Here is a 15,749-nt window from a genome sequence, read left to right as displayed (position 1 = left end):
GTGGTCCCCCAATAAAAGGGCAGAGGGAGTCGGGCGACTTATCAAGTAATTTAAAGGCAACAGGTAGTTCGGCATTCTCACGATTTCTTTAGAGACCAGTCTGTTTTTAAAGCATATATTTCAATTAGTGTTCTGTACAATGCGTATCTAATGCAGGCCCTGTGTGGGTGTTTATTAGGTTAATAAAATAGCATAATGGAGCGGATTAATAATACCGTTTCTTCAAGCACCCAAGAGCATTTCAGATTGTGATGCTTAAAGTATAAATATTCTATAGGAAATAATATTAAATGAAGAAAGGCTCCGAAATCTGGCTATATTCCATGCCATGGTGCATAATTACTTCATCAGTGCAGCCGCTCTGGTGTATAATTACTGCTCTTTCCTTTGGCATCCGGCGCACGTGCCATTGTTTAACCCCCCGGGTCTGCCACAATGGGGCATATGTCTTCTGTCAGGTTTTATTTTTCAACGCTGATTGCCCTATCTGTTACACCGTCCGTATCCGGAGCAAAGGGGCGCTCTCTGGAGCAGGTCCAAAATGGCCGCCAGGAGTACATCAGAGCCAGAGGTCCTGAGAGCAGATGTTTGCGAAATGGGAAACAGCCGCTGTATAGGCTCTCCAACACATTGGGTACATCCGCTCATTGGCTTGACGTGGGATTAAGGCATGTGTTCTAGTGCCCCACTTCTCCATCCTCTAACAGAGACTGAAAGCAGGATCCCCCACCTGGCAGAGTTTGGTGACCCCCTGGGCAAATGGTTTGAGCTTCTTGGGCTAAACTGATCTCTGCTATCCAATTTCACAACCCTCAAAGATCTCGAGGGGATAGCTCAGGGGTAAAACGTGCTCGCCTTGGAAGCAAGACAACAGAGAGCCACACTGGTTCGATCACCGGGTCCGTGCTTAGAAACCTTTGGGTATTAAGCGCGTTATAAATATCATATCATATCACAACAAGATCTTGTTGTGCACTACAAGCATGTTTTCAGTAACCAATTAGGCCAAGGCAACGATTAAAGACTACCAGTCTGGACATGTACATATCAGAACACTACATAACCTCTGTGACCAATTTGCACAGCCCTGGACAATGCATTATAGCCTAACACACAAAGATCTGGTCCCGAGTAGAAATCATGTATTTTTATATCCACTGTTCGATAGGTGGCACATCACCGCTGACTAGGAGCAGTGGTGGTGCCGACTAGGGTCAGTTAGACTTTCTCTGTCCCTCTGCAACTCCTCTCTCTAAACATACCTTCAGTAATTACTATCTGGATTATTTGCATCCGTGTGTTTGTGAAATGGTCGATTAGTTGTTTGGAATTATTTGTGACTCCCTGCTCTTTGTGTGTTAGAATATAGTTGAGCTTGGCAGGTCCACTAAAGCTCATATACTGCCCCCCTTTGTGATAACAATGCACACTAGCCGCACAGGCACAAAAGGCTCCCCTTTGGACACAAATGGCTATATGCCGTCCACACGTACACCGACAAAGAGACTCCCATGCAGAGCTCTGGGTACTCCCTGTCTGCACACATCAATATAACAGTAGCAGCCATCTTGCATTTTTTTTCTCTCATCCCCTCTCCTTTCATATCTACCTGGAGAGCTCGCAAGTGGCTGAAGAGTGCGGTAGGAATCCCATTCACATCAACAGAGCATAGTGGTGCTTCCCTCGGGCCCTCAGAGTTGGTGGTGGGTTGAGTGTTCATGTTTCCATCTGGTTGTGCTGTACTCAGGGTACTTCAGAGATGGAAGCAAGGAGGCCATCCTCCTTGCTCCTGCCTTCTCTTTTCCTCTCCCCTGCTGATCTCTGTCTGTTTCTGCACTGGGCACCTGGTTACCCTCTGAATTTCGGGCCCAGATCCCTGCCCACCCAGCTGCAAATCTTGCACTTCCTCCTGGCAACCCTTGCACTTGGGCCTGTATCTGCAAACCGACAGTCCCCTTACCTGCACTTATTAGACACCCGTTGTCTGCGCTTAATTCTTGCACTTGCCACCTGCTGACCGCACTACCTGTTGTTGTTTTGATCACGTGTTACGCACTATCCACTCCTCTCCTGCCCCTTGCACTTTTCCCCTTCCCTCTCCACTGCATTTGCATGTTCTCAATATTACTGGGCCTAGTAAGATCATTGTTTTGTACTCCCTTGTCCCACTCCCTTGCCTCGTCCGCCTTGAAACACTTGTGTATGGGTGTGATGTAAATAAAATATCATATCAAATCATGGAGAACTCTCAAGCATTTAATTTGCATAAGGAGCATATTTGATAAGATATACATCCCGGGTGTACAAAGAGTTAAGGGTAGGCTCTCAAATAAAAGCAAAAAACGGAGGCGCTCCACACATCTTCTCCTTCTGGGATTCATCCTTAACATTCCAGGGAACACCTGAGTACCCAGGAGCAGAGCTGTAAAATAGAACACCCGCCCCGGGCAGAAAACATTACTCTAGGCGGGCAGGACGTCGGCTATAATCGAGTTCCTGGCTTCTGCTGCATCCTCCCACAGACCCCACTTCTCTTTCATGGGAGCCAGGACAGAGCATCCTTCTCTGTAACAATATCTAGTGTTTGGTGAGAGTTCACCTTTATCAATCATAACTGGATAAAACCATATTTAATACAGTATTTGCACTCCTGTTAAATAATTATTGTCCTGCAATAGTAAGAATGATTTCGCTTCTGTACCAAGTCAGTTGTAAGCAACTCATGAACATAAATACAGCAGTTTCATGGGGAATATTGTGCCCCCCTCTGAGCTGGCATTAATGCACAGAGGCACAGTTGATGTGATGGCACAGGTGCACAGCAAATGCATGACCCATGCAAACAGGATGCATGACTTCGCAGTGCAGGATTCCGGCCCCTGAGGACGTGGTAGACCTGGACTACCTTAGGATGCGGGTTCAGAACATCGCAAAGGCAGAAGAAAAGGTTTGGTTTAGAGCAAAAATACATTTTGAGATATACTTACAAAATGTTTTAAAAAATACTTTGGCTTCCAAAGAATGTACACAAGATTTTAAAAAAATGGGTTTAACTATTCTGTGCACTTTCTGTATTTATACTTTTAAAACATTAGATTCTTTTCCGCATAATGTGGTAGTACACACATGTAGATCCATGTATGTTTTCATTAATTTACAGGCCACTAAGATTGCTCCCTCTCTAATAAAAACAAAACGGTGATGGCTGGAAGGTTTTGAATTAATCATAACTACGGGCACAGCTCTGGGCAACCCTCCAGACTATTATTTTTCAGACTCCCAAGCCATTACAGAAGGGGAAAGACTATATGCAAATTAGGCTTGGTCCCACCCCAAAAGGGGCAGTCCAGCCCGAATTGCTAAGCCACATCCTTTCTGCACGAGACCACAAGCATCCCTAGACATGTTTCAGCCTCATTGGGTGCCATCAGTTAGGAGTATCTTTGTTGTCTAGGCCAAGAAGGCACGGGACCCACGTCTGGCCATACCCATCCCACTCGGGGTGATTATAGCAAAACAAAAAGGTGATTGCTGTAAGGTTAAGTAACCAACATTATTCTCATGTGACAATCAAAAAAAGCTTTTTGAACACCACTGTTTTACCATTTCTGCATACAACCGCTGGTGAACAGGAGTCCACGTTTTGGGATATACGCAAGTTCATAGGGAGGGTTTTCTGTTCAAAAATTTAAATTTGGGAAGGGGAGATATTTACACCCATTTATTTTGGATTATTCTCAGGCACATAAAATAATTAGATATGTACCGGGCTAACAGGATGACAAGATTGCTCTAAGCACATGAAGCATATACAGGTTAAAAGATACACACTCATGAGGAGTCCATTTAATATTTTATAATGAATCTGCACCAGAGGTAATTGTCTATAGCTCATTTTATTCTAATATATAAATTGAGATGTTCTTTAACATCATGCCACACGCAAACGCACCATGAATTGTTCTCCAAAACCAATTGTTAGATGGTTCTAAAAGGTCAACATAAAAATCCCCCTGAGGAATGCTCTCATTTCAAAGAACAGAAACATGTTGGGGTGGAAGAAGCAGCAGTATTCGGTTCCTTACGCTGCACAATATTTGTTGTCATTGACAAATGGTATTTAGATATATAGTTTTAGGTCATGTTACATTGTCACTTCTTGTGGTTTGTTGATGGGAAATTTGAGCTTTTTTTTAAGTTTGTGTTTCATGTAGTGTATTTGATACTGTTGAAACGCTGTGCATTCCTCACAGTGTAATTATTATTTGCATTGTATTAGTTTGTATGGTATTGTATTAGCGTGATGTATACCCAGATTGAGAGGGGCACCACACTTGTGGTGTGGCTCTTGTGTGTTTTTCATGTGATTTCTCATTGATTTTCCGTTGATTTTCATCATGTATAAATGTCGTTTCTATGGAATAGGCATATACATTGGTTTTAAATACATTTGAAGATTTGGACATGAAATAATGAAGAAAAATATGTTTTTTGGTGAATTGGTGCTTATTACTGTAAACCTTTGATGTCAAAGCAAGGGATGGAGTTAGAGTAGCATCTTACTGAGGTATGTGTGACTACTCCCTTCAAATCGTTCACTTCTTCCACCTTTGTAGCAGATTTGGCAACCAAAATTGGGTTTATACTTTATAGTGAACAAACCAGCATGCCACTTTTCTAAAAATGAAGCCCAATTGCAGCTACACATGCTGCTGGCAAGCAATTACTCATGCCCAGCAGCAGGCCCACAGTGGTGTCTTATAAGCGGTGGTGGGTACGTTTAATAATGCACCCCAAAATCTGGCCGACCCATCTGGCTACAAACCCACCACCGCCTCCACTTTATAAAACACAGAGCGCCATCTGAAAGTGAGACCGTTTAGCAGATCTGAATTTCAAGGCCGGATCCTAAAATGTAAGCAAATCATGGAGTCTCGGGAGGAGAGCTCAGTGGCAATGCGCTCGTCTTGGAAGCAAAACGACACAGAGCATCACAGGTTCGATCCCCGGGTCCGTGCTTAGAAATCTCTGGGTATTAAGCACGTTATAAATAACCTATCATTTCATTTCCTCCTAGCAGATGGACATCTGTCACACTCCTGCTACCAGGATTCAATCTATTGCGCTCAATGTGTCCGCTAACGCTAGACCAGCGGTCTACAATGAGCAGCTCTCCAGATGTTTTGGGTCACGATTCCTAGGGCCACTCACCATTGACCATGTGGATAGGAATACAGGGCTTGTAGTCCAAAACATCTGGAGAGCCAAAGGTTGCAGACCCTTGTGCTAGACATTTGCCTCCAAGTTCCAGCATCCACATTTCTAAGTTTAGTCTCTTGCTCCACTGTCACTGGGATCTTGGCCTCCAACTTCCAGTATTAAGCATTTCTCAATTTGGTTTTCGCAATTGGCTCTAGGAATGTTGCCTCTAAGTTCCAACATGCAATGTTTCTCTAGGAATGTTGCCTCTAAGTTCCAACATGCAATGTTTCTCTAGGAATGTTGCCTCTAAGTTCCAACATGCAATGTTTCTCTAGGAATGTTGCCTCTAAGTTCCAACATGCAATGTTTCTCTAGGAATGTTGCCTCTAAGTTCCAACATGCAACGTTTCTCAGTTAAAGCCCTTCCTTAATTGGCTGTCCTCTAAGTTCCAGCTAATGGGGTTTTTCAGCTCCGTATTTGCTCTACATAGGAAATGTGGCTCCAGGTTTCAGCATGTGATATTCATTAGTTAAATCTTTCTCTTAACTGACTTTAGAACTTTACCATCCAAGTTACAGCATACAGTGTTTCTCAATTCAATCACTTTCTCAAAGTTCTCAAGGAATTTTCTTTCTAAGCTCCAAACAGCAGACTTTCTCAATTTGCTGTCTTTACCAGGAAGACCACCTCATTCTCTCCTCCACAGCCTTTTGTTGATTTCATCACACTTCCAGGTCCCTTCTCTGACATCCCTTCTGCATCCCCTGGCCCTTGCTTCTCTCTCGCTGTACCACAGCGGCTGTTCACAAACCCTTGCCCACTCTTGGGTGCACTCACCATCTTGCTTCTGTCTTTCCTTCTCTAGTCTAGAACGGACTATTCAACCATGAACTCTGGCATTTTCTCATCTTCCTAGAACGTCTTCTCTCTATGCCTCTCGATCGTGGTATATCTCTGCGGTGCCGAGTTGTCCTGACTCTCAGCCTCTCGATCGTGGTATATCTCTGCGGTGCACTGCTGTCCTGACTCTCAGCCTCTCGATCGTGGCATATCTCTGCGGTGCACCGTTGTCCTGACTCTCAGCCTCTCGATCGTGGTATATCTCTTCGGTGCCCAGTTGTCCTGACTCTCAGCCTCTCGATCGTGGTATATCTCTGCGGTGCCCGTTGTCCTGATTCTCAGCCTCTCGGTCGTGGTATATCTCTGCGGTGCCCTATTGTCCTGACTCTCAGCCTCTCAATAGTGGTATATCTCTGCGATGCCCCGTTGTCCTGACTCTCAGCGTCTTGATCGTGGTATATCTCTGCGGTGCCCAGTTGTCCTGACTCTCAGCCTCTTGATCGTGGTAAATCTCTGCGGTGAGCCGTTGTCCTGACTCTCAGCCTCTCGATCCTGGTATATCTCTGCGGTGCCCAGTTGTCCTGACTCTCAGCCTCTCGATCGTGGTATATCTCTGTGGTGCTGCGTTGTCCTGACTCTCAGCTTAGGTGCTCTTCTCTGCCTTATTGGTGCCCAAAGGTTCTGCGTCGAGATCTCTGGCATCTCCCCTGCTCTTGGTCTGCCCATCCGAAGCTTCCGTGCATTCTTTGGCAGTGCAGCACTCCTCTCCTTCTGCACACTCCCTTTACTGCTCTGCGGTGAGGCAGTCAGCATCACTGCATTCTAGAAAGGGAGAAAGGACTAACTCCTCAATGTTGGCCTCTAAAATGGTGGGTTACTTTGCCAAAAAGCGCGTGGTCTAACCATGGTCGTAATTTTAGGGGGGAGGCAGGGGTGTTTGTCCCCCCAACTTTCATGGCACACCATTTTGTCCCCATTCATTTGGCTGCGGCACCTTTTCTTCAGATGGCATGTACCCCCCAACATTTTCAGCAAAGTTACCCCACTGGGTGTAACTAGGTATTGGGGTTGCCTAGTGCGTGCCGAATGAAGGACGGGAGAAAGAATGCCTGCCACATGGGCATGGGACAGTCCGCACAGAAAAGGCGCCCTGCTGAAGAGGGGCCATCAAATGAGGCATGTACCGCAGGCTGGTTGCCCGGTCGAGGCGTAGGAGCTATGTGAGGAGAGGTTGCGAAGGCTGCATTTCAAGTGAATTTTAAGATGATGGGGGCACAGGCAATCCTGGCGTCCCTGGGGCGTTCCCTGGACTTATGGGGACTGTCACCCCATGAGGAGAAGGAGGTCACCTGGCATACAAATAGGAAAACATATGCACCTTAAAAACCATGTTCCATTTCTACCTTAATATTGTTTTTTACTTACTTTATACAAATTATAATGGCGACAAAGCAACATAACACATACACCTGGTATAGGCAAACACTGACAAAATCCACACACAGGTAATGAAAATCCAAATTCACAAAGCCATGCAAAACGTGCATTGACATGTTGCGTGTAGGTGCTAATGTTTTCTGATTTGCACTCGCTCAGTTCATGTGTGACAGAAACACGCCTTGGTAAAGTGCATGCCTTTAACATGCTTTCTTGTAAAGTCCCCTTTGTAGTTGTTTGGTCTCGTTGCTCGCCAGACACACGAACATTGATTGAGTCCAAATGTTTGCGCCTATTATTGCGAGGCTTTCTCATTTGGCCTCTTCATAGATTTTTTGGATAGGTCCGTCTTTCATTGATGAATAGAGTACAAAGGCATGTCGCTGCAAAAGCAGCACTGTGCAGTTGCAATCCAAATCAAATCTATTAATAGACACAAAGGGTACTGCGGCTTACCCATGAAGAGACGAGGCTTCCTTTGGACCAGATGTGCACAAGCAGATGTGAGCTATGAAAATAGAGGGAGGGGCTACAGATACAGGGGTCAGCGTGAGAAAGGCAAACCAATGGCACAGAGCGCTCGCTGAGAGTTTTTTTTAGACCTGGCGTTTAAGAGGCTTATCGGCAAAGTATTAGGGATCCAGACTTGCCAGTTGACTGCCTTGAGCATGGCATGAGTGTGCCAAGTGTACAATGTGTGCCAAAGTTTGCCTAGTCTGCCAAGTGTGTGCAGTAGCGATGCAATCAAGAACTAAGGTGAAACTCACGGCGAACATGTGTCAATTTCCCAGGCCTTTGGCCATAATGACATTTGTGATGCAAATGCAAAGGCAAAACCTTGAAGTCATTGCTTATTAACTGAAACCCTTATTACTTTTTTTAAAAAACTATGATGTCAACAACAATATATACAATTTGAACGTAACAATTATTGATAAGAATTCACAAACGAGGCAATCGCACAGGCCCTTTGCACGAGAATGCTAGTAGCGGAAAACCAAGCCAGTAGTAGATGTGCCGCCGTTTTTACCGCACTCTGCTTTTACCGCTCTGCTAGTGAGTGGGAGTAAAAACCTGCAGCAATTGTTGGAGGATCCCCCCCCCCAGAAAAAATGGAGAAAATATCTCTGGTGTATTTACAGCTGGCAGTAACACCTCCAAACCCCAACTGGGTACAGCAGAACTTTATAATGTGGAATACCCTTCCCTGGGTATTTACGGGGTCCTTGGACCAGGGACCCCTTTCTCTGCAGTGCTCCACTCATTCGCCATTAATGGTTTTCAGTCGTTCACCTATTCAGCTACTAACATGGTGGGGGTACCCCCCCTTATATTCTTGGAATAACCCCACTTCCCTGCCACTCATGCAGGATGTTGTGGCTGGGAAAATGACCCAGCCCCTTTAAGAAGGAAGGAGCTCGGAGTGGGAGGCGGGAGAAGCGAGGAAGGGGAGGGACAAAAGGAAGAAAGGGAACTTACTGTTGAGAAATAAAGGAGACTAGACGTGACCTGAAGTGGCTGCCGTGGATTCTGTGATAGGGCAGGAGGGACCAAACCAGTGTCGACGAGGCGCCACGTTCCACGGTGTGCACAGGCAGCAGACCGCTGCTGACAACAGGATCCAGAGGAGGAGCGGACCAGAGGGGGAGCCGCTACTGGCACAGCAAGACGACGACACCGCCGGACCAGGAAGGGAGCAACTGCAAAAGGCTTACGGACCGGCCTGCGTGCAGGAGGAGAAACGCAGTCAAGGGTGCACCGGTGGAAAGAGAGCGACCCGACCACGCATGCAACGGATGAGGGAAGAAAACCAAGGAGCTAAGGAGAAACCAGTGAACAGACCGGAGGAGCCGGCTAAGGAGGTTATTGAGAATGGGGAGGAGTAACCAATTGCACGCCTACGGTAAGGAGGCCCGCCACAGAGCCTGAGAGGAAAACAGCAAACACACCCGCTAAGCCTCATACTGTGTTTGGATCTTAGCTGGGTGCTTTACAGAGGCTCTAGATTCGTACCAACAAAAAATGACTACTCAGAGCCAAAGGATTGAGAGAGGGGGTTCTCGGGCAGCCATCAGAATGGCCAAAGACAGACTGACAAAAATCCGGATCATGGGCCCAAAAGCCACACCTTGGCTCAGCCGCACCAGGACCCATGTCATGTCTGAGACCTCTTGAAAATCCCAGCCTTTTAGCCACCGCAGGTTGGAGCTTCTAAGCCCCTTTCTACAACGCATGGGAACACATGTACAATTCCCAGAATGCACCATGGCCTTGTCTTACAAGGTAGGGCTGGCAGGAGTTGTCATGCTTGGCATGGCTCACCCATGGACTCACACAAGCTGAAGAATCAAGTATTGACTCCCCCTAAAACTCCCCTGCCACGTCAGACCTAGGAAAATAAACTCTAATGGAAGTATCTGGTGTTTACAAGGTCTGTGCTCCACGTCCCAACTGCATGTAACTGCACTGACATGCATGGTCTATAGGATAAGGCTCTGGAACGCTCTAGAAGATTGCATAAGAGGAGGCAGCATGCGGAATGACAGCATTTTCTTGAAGAATAGATACACATCATCTGTGAGCAAGCTACGGCATTGCGATTCCAGTGCTGAGAAGCCATATGTTGGATTTAAGAGCAAAAGATTGACTAGATCTTTCAGATCTGGATCCAGAACACACCTGAATGTCCCGAGATTCAAGACTAAAAGGGCGGGCGGGGGGTTCCAGCTTTCCTGTAGTAGCCCCAAAGCTCTGGAACACCCTCCCCAGTCACATTAGAAATGAACTCTCGCACCAGCGCTTCAAGAGGCTGATCGAAACCTGGCTATTTGATTCCAGTGCTGAGAAGCCATATGTTGGATTTAAGAGCAAAAGATTGACTAGATCTTTCAGATCTGGATCCAGCACACACCTGAATGTCCAGAGATTCAAGACTAAAAGGGCGGGCGGGGGGTTCCAGCTTTCCTGTAGTAGCCCCAAAGCTCTGGAACACCCTCCCCAGTCACATTAGAAATGAACTCTCGCACCAGCGCTTCAAGAGGCTGATCGAAACCTGGCTATTTGATCAATACGACTAGGCTTTTGCTCATATGGTTCTGGCCCTCCGTCCAGATCAATTCCATCCACATCGTGCATGAAATATATGATTGTATGTTCTTCTGCTGTGTGTACCACAATCTGTAATTAGCCAAGCTCCTTAGTATAAATATTGTATCTACTCTGTACCTGCACACTCATAGATGCCTGTAAAGTATCCCTTGACCCTTTTTTATACTGTATTTTTATGTCCATATGTACCTGTAACCTACATTTCTGCAAGCGGCCAGATGCCTAAGGGCCCGGCGCGCTACATAAATAAATAAACAATACAATACAATACGCCGTGAAACCTACGAGTTTGGGCGTGTAACAAATGCAATAAATAAATTAAATAAATTAAATGTACAGTTATTTAAAAAAAACTCAACTCAGTGTCCCTACCAACGCCACCGTCAACTACGCGCTTGCTTTGCTAAAGTCAACTGGAGCCAGTGAGAAGTGAGACTGCAGGCATCTGAATAGATAATGTACACCAGACAGAAGGCACATGGGCTGGCACGCGTCATTGCTGTCCATGGTACATCTCAGAACGCAAGTTCGAGGCTGCAGGGGGGAAGATAGCAGAGCTCCCTCCGGGCGTGGGTCCGCGGTAAAAAGGAAGTCCCTGGCCCGCTGGCAGTGCCCACTGCTATTCCAGGCGTGTTTACACAATGCTCACCTCGCTATCGCAGGGCATTCCCCTGCACACAATGCCCTTCAAGGTCCATGTGTCTGGCTTCTGTGTCCTCCCCCCGTTGCCTGCAGTATGTGCTTCTGGGATTACAGTGGGCAGAGGGTCAGCTATGACACACATGAGGCATTTCAACAAGTGATAGAAACCCAAACTATTGCACATACTGGGAGAAGCAGCATATGAGGAGGGACACACAGCTTATGTTGTATATGTTAATATATACTTTAAACCAGGTCTGCCTTCAGCCATTCGATTCATAAGCACTCTGCATGTCCATCACTGAAGTCCTGTTAAAAACTAGCATTGGCAAAGTCAACAGTTTTACTTGTGTATAAGTATTAGACATTTGCCAGGCACCCCTATTTTATGACCCGGTACTCGCACCATTTTGCACCTGTTACCATCAGTGGCCAGTTTATACCACTATGGCAGGGCCTGCAAAGCACCTTTTCCATGCCTACACAAAAGCCCAACAGTACGACGTCCTTTCATCGCCAAGCATGTCAATGCCTGCATTTTAAACGGTAAAGAATGACGAAAAAGCCCAACCTGTTGGCCTTGCCAATGCTTGTTTCACTAATGCTGAGAATTGATTTAGTCCAGTGAAGCAAATCAGCCTCCCAAGCAATGGCTCCCACACTCTTTACCAATTTTTGAGAATAATGGGGGCACTTTGTGGTAGGATCAAACACTGCACTTTACAGTTTGTAGAAGACAGGGCCAGTGAACACACTGTGACCCCTTTGCATGTGCCTGGCCCCGCCCCTTTACGCCTCACCCATCAGCAATGGCAGCTCATCACGACGGGCGTTGGACCTCCAGCACGCCACTCCAGAAGTACAGAGCGATTCAGTGGAACGGAATTGGCTCCTTAGGCAGGCCAAAGAGCGGAGCACCAGCCATTTGCTGGAGAAAGTATCCAATGAAGAGGCTGGCCACGTGCTCTGGGGATGAACTCCTGTGCCACCTGGGGGCGCAAACGCAGTGTATTTAGCAGGGAAGCACGCCAGGGTTTGCTACTGTGGTGCTGGGTGAGGAAGAGGGTACCCAGCACAGCACGCATTCTCCAGAGCAATCCTTGGACGGAAGCTTCATTGAAATTAGTCAAACAGATTGTCGTTCTGGCCATAATCCTGCGTTTGGGCCATCAGAACCGTTTGTAAGATTTTTGGGGGTCATGGCAGACCTTCCCGAGAAGGGGACCACTTAAGGGTCTCTTTAGCAGTGGAGGGATCTCTGGATCTTTAAGTAAATCAGGGCCTATTTCTTCACGCTGCGCTTTCTTAATGAAATTCATCACCAAGCGGACATCGTCATTCGTAATCAGTTATTTATAAGGCGCTTAATACCCAGAGGTTTCTAAGTGCGGACCCGGGAATCAAACCTGTGGTGCTCCACGTCGTCGATGGGCATAACATTCAGCTGCAAATGCGGGAGGGAGGCCTTTGGGTGGCACATAACGCGCAGTGATGACAGAAGCAGTCAAATGTTGGGAGAAGTCCCCAGGCAAAGATCAGAAGTACAAACGTAAGTAGAGATTTTTCCCAAGCTAAGGGTACTGCGCCAGAATCCCAATCAAAATTTAATTTGGAATGTCGTTGATTTTTTTTTTAATAAAGAAGAGACTGAAAGATGCACAAAGCTCTAACAATGGTTGTGGGCTCGCCCGGCTGCATTGAGGATTTAAGAAAGACCGGACAGCCTAGACGAGTCGCCTGGGATTATTTTCGTATCCAGTGAAAAGCGTGCGCAATAATCGGGCGGCCGAAAAAGCCGCCATTTAAAATGCGGTTTTAAATGCACATACATGTGGGGGGTTGGGGTAATATTTTAAGGTAAGGGGATATATGGGGGTGGGGAGCCCAAGCATATACATGCGTGCATTTGAAATGGCGGCTTTTTCTTCGGCCGCAGGATTATTTTTAGGTGAATTTATGACACAGAACCATTATTTTCTGCCTGAGAAGTCTAATAAGGTATCTTATTCCTGCGGGCTATGGCGCGGTAGAAATAAACAAATAAATAAAGGAAGGACAGCAGCTCCGGGAAACGTACTTGTCTTAAATCGATGTGCGGCATCACAGGTCCGTTACTCATTCCTGCCCTTAGAGCCTTGACTCCGGCATGATGTATGCCATTAAAAAAATCCCTTTTGGCTTCAAAGATAACATTTGTTTTTAGGAGTTTGTGGGCTTGTTTTGTGGCTGCCAAAACCTCTTGCCCCAATGCGTTGACGGGCGGCTTTCAATAGTTTTAGTTGAGGAGTGAACCATTAAGATTGTCGCTTATTGATTTTCATGGCTTGAAGCGGAGCGAGAGATGACCCGAAAAGCAGTTTGGTATTCATCAAAAGGCACCCCCAATGGTACTTCTACATCAGGCGGAGGCAGGCTACAATTTTTTTTTTTTAATTCTACAAAGTCTACTAAAATGGTCAGTCCACGGAACAGGAATAATTTCAACTGACCCGACTAACGTGACTGACCTGTAAAATTATCCAATAAAGGCATTGTTCGTCCTTTTGAGTTGATTTGTTTGAAAGAGGACGAGGTGAAGGCACCACCGCAACAAAGGTTCGAAACCCGATCCCGCGCTTAGAAACCACTCGCTGGTATCGAGTTATTAGGGCAATAAACCCAACACCCCCTAAAAGTAGTGTTTAAAATGTAAGGCCTTGGTGAACAAAGGGCCTGCTCAAAAGTTTGTTGCAGGTCGCAGAGATGATAAAAAGAATAACTTTAATAGTCAATGAGTTTAGCCTTTACAATTGCATTTGCAGAAACGTCATCCCAGTAAGGGATGGGATCTCCACCACAGTAAGGCTGCTTTTCAAAATTATGGCACCCTCTCTCGCCCCGGGCACCTCTCCTTCCAGACCAATTAAAACCTGCAATGGCATAATCAGCAGGGACAAGGTTCAAGGTGACCAGTCCACAGTCCTCTGTAAACCACATCTTAGTTATTAATATAATGTCAAGGGTGTGGTCATTTATACAGTCAATATACACAGCATTGAGACCACTGGCCCCAAAACTAGCAGCATTCTACCAAGTATTTCCAGGGACAGCACACACCCTGGCCCTCTCATCCCTAAAGTGAAAAGGGGTGGGGTGGAAACTGGAGGGGTCCCTTATGTGAAAGGAAGCAGCTTTTAGGAGAAGGCACCTTCACCCATGTACCCTCAGGAACTGAGCTATTCATTCCTCAGATGAAAACAGACTGGTCCAGACTGAGTCGTGTATATAAAAGCACATACAATTCCGGGCTACATCCTCCAACCTACAGTGCATCTTTTGGCATATTTTGCTAAATAAAAAAAAATAAAAAGCACAAAGCTTGATAAATAAAATAGTGTATTTGACAACAAGCTTGAAAGTATTTTAGGAAACTTAAAAACAATGGGAAGAATGGGGCGGGCCTGTTGAAGTTCTCCCCACCCCCTTTTAAGGTAATAAAACATACATTTGTACAAAATGGGGACACAACTTAATGGCTAGAGGTAAAGGAAGAGTAAGGATTTCAGAGGGTTGGAGGATGGGCACAGGACTGATAAAAGGGAAAAGTGGGTAGAGAAACGCCAGAATGGCAGCAGGTCCAAGTCCAAATTAAACCTAACCAACAAAAAACCACTGAATAATATTTTCAAGCTTGCATATTTGGAACTCTCAGGTAAGTCAACCATATGAAAACGTGTTTTCGTTCATACTTTGTCTAGACTAAATTTTCTAATGGTGGAGTTTCACCTGTCACCATATTTCAGAAGGCACATTTCTATAAATGCCCTGCACATGGCTCCGTTTTCTTTTTTCATGTCATAATAACTTGTTTATTAGCTACTCATATCTCCCCTGCCCTCAAAGGGGGGCTTCTTCCCCACACCAATGATCTAAATCAGACCTGTTTTATGTGGTTGTTACAAAGCATTTACTCCAGGAGCGGGTTATTCAATTGAAAAAGAAGTTAACTAGGGAGCTTCTACAAGGAGTAAGTCAAAGGTGGTCACAGTAAATTCACTGGGGATCCAATAGCCCCTTCCAGGAGTACGTTAAGGATCATTTCGAGTTACTCATAATAACTTTGTTGTGAATCGGCCCCTATAGATAGTGTAATTTTGTATTTCCTGTGTGCGCTGACTGGATAGCGGCTTAGGGTTTGAGTCTATTTGACCTAAAACATTTGACCTAATCACAATAGATCAAATTTAGTTGACAATTTTTTCAGTTTAAAATGTGGGGGGTGACCCCCGCAGCTCCCCACCCCTATTCCCCTCAACCTAATCTATACCCTTACCCACCCCCATTTATATTATTAATAACATTTTTCTGAAAAAAAGGTAAAAAAAATGTGATCAAATGTTTTAGGTCAAATGTTTTAGGTCAATTATGCCAATGCCCGACATATGGGTTTGCACAACAGGTTAGCGCGCACAGATCAGCATCTTATCAGTTGCCACCCCACACCCCGTGTCTTTATGATTCCATGAACCACCTCCTGCTC

General features: G+C 45.8%; 1 protein-coding gene across 3 annotated transcripts in view; it reads right to left on the bottom strand.

Annotated features, from left to right (window-relative positions):
• The window catches only part of ADAMTS17 (ADAM metallopeptidase with thrombospondin type 1 motif 17), a 1,111,828-nt gene that overhangs the window by 804,829 nt on the left and 291,250 nt on the right, over positions 1-15,749 (bottom strand). The window lies entirely within an intron of this gene.

This window comes from Ambystoma mexicanum, chromosome 11, assembly GCF_040938575.1.
Source record: "Ambystoma mexicanum isolate Mex_15411 chromosome 11, UKY_AmexF1_1, whole genome shotgun sequence".
Classification (NCBI taxonomy): domain Eukaryota; kingdom Metazoa; phylum Chordata; class Amphibia; order Caudata; family Ambystomatidae; genus Ambystoma; species Ambystoma mexicanum.
Note: the sequence above shows the minus strand (reverse complement) of the source record. Positions and strands in the feature narration are given on the sequence as shown.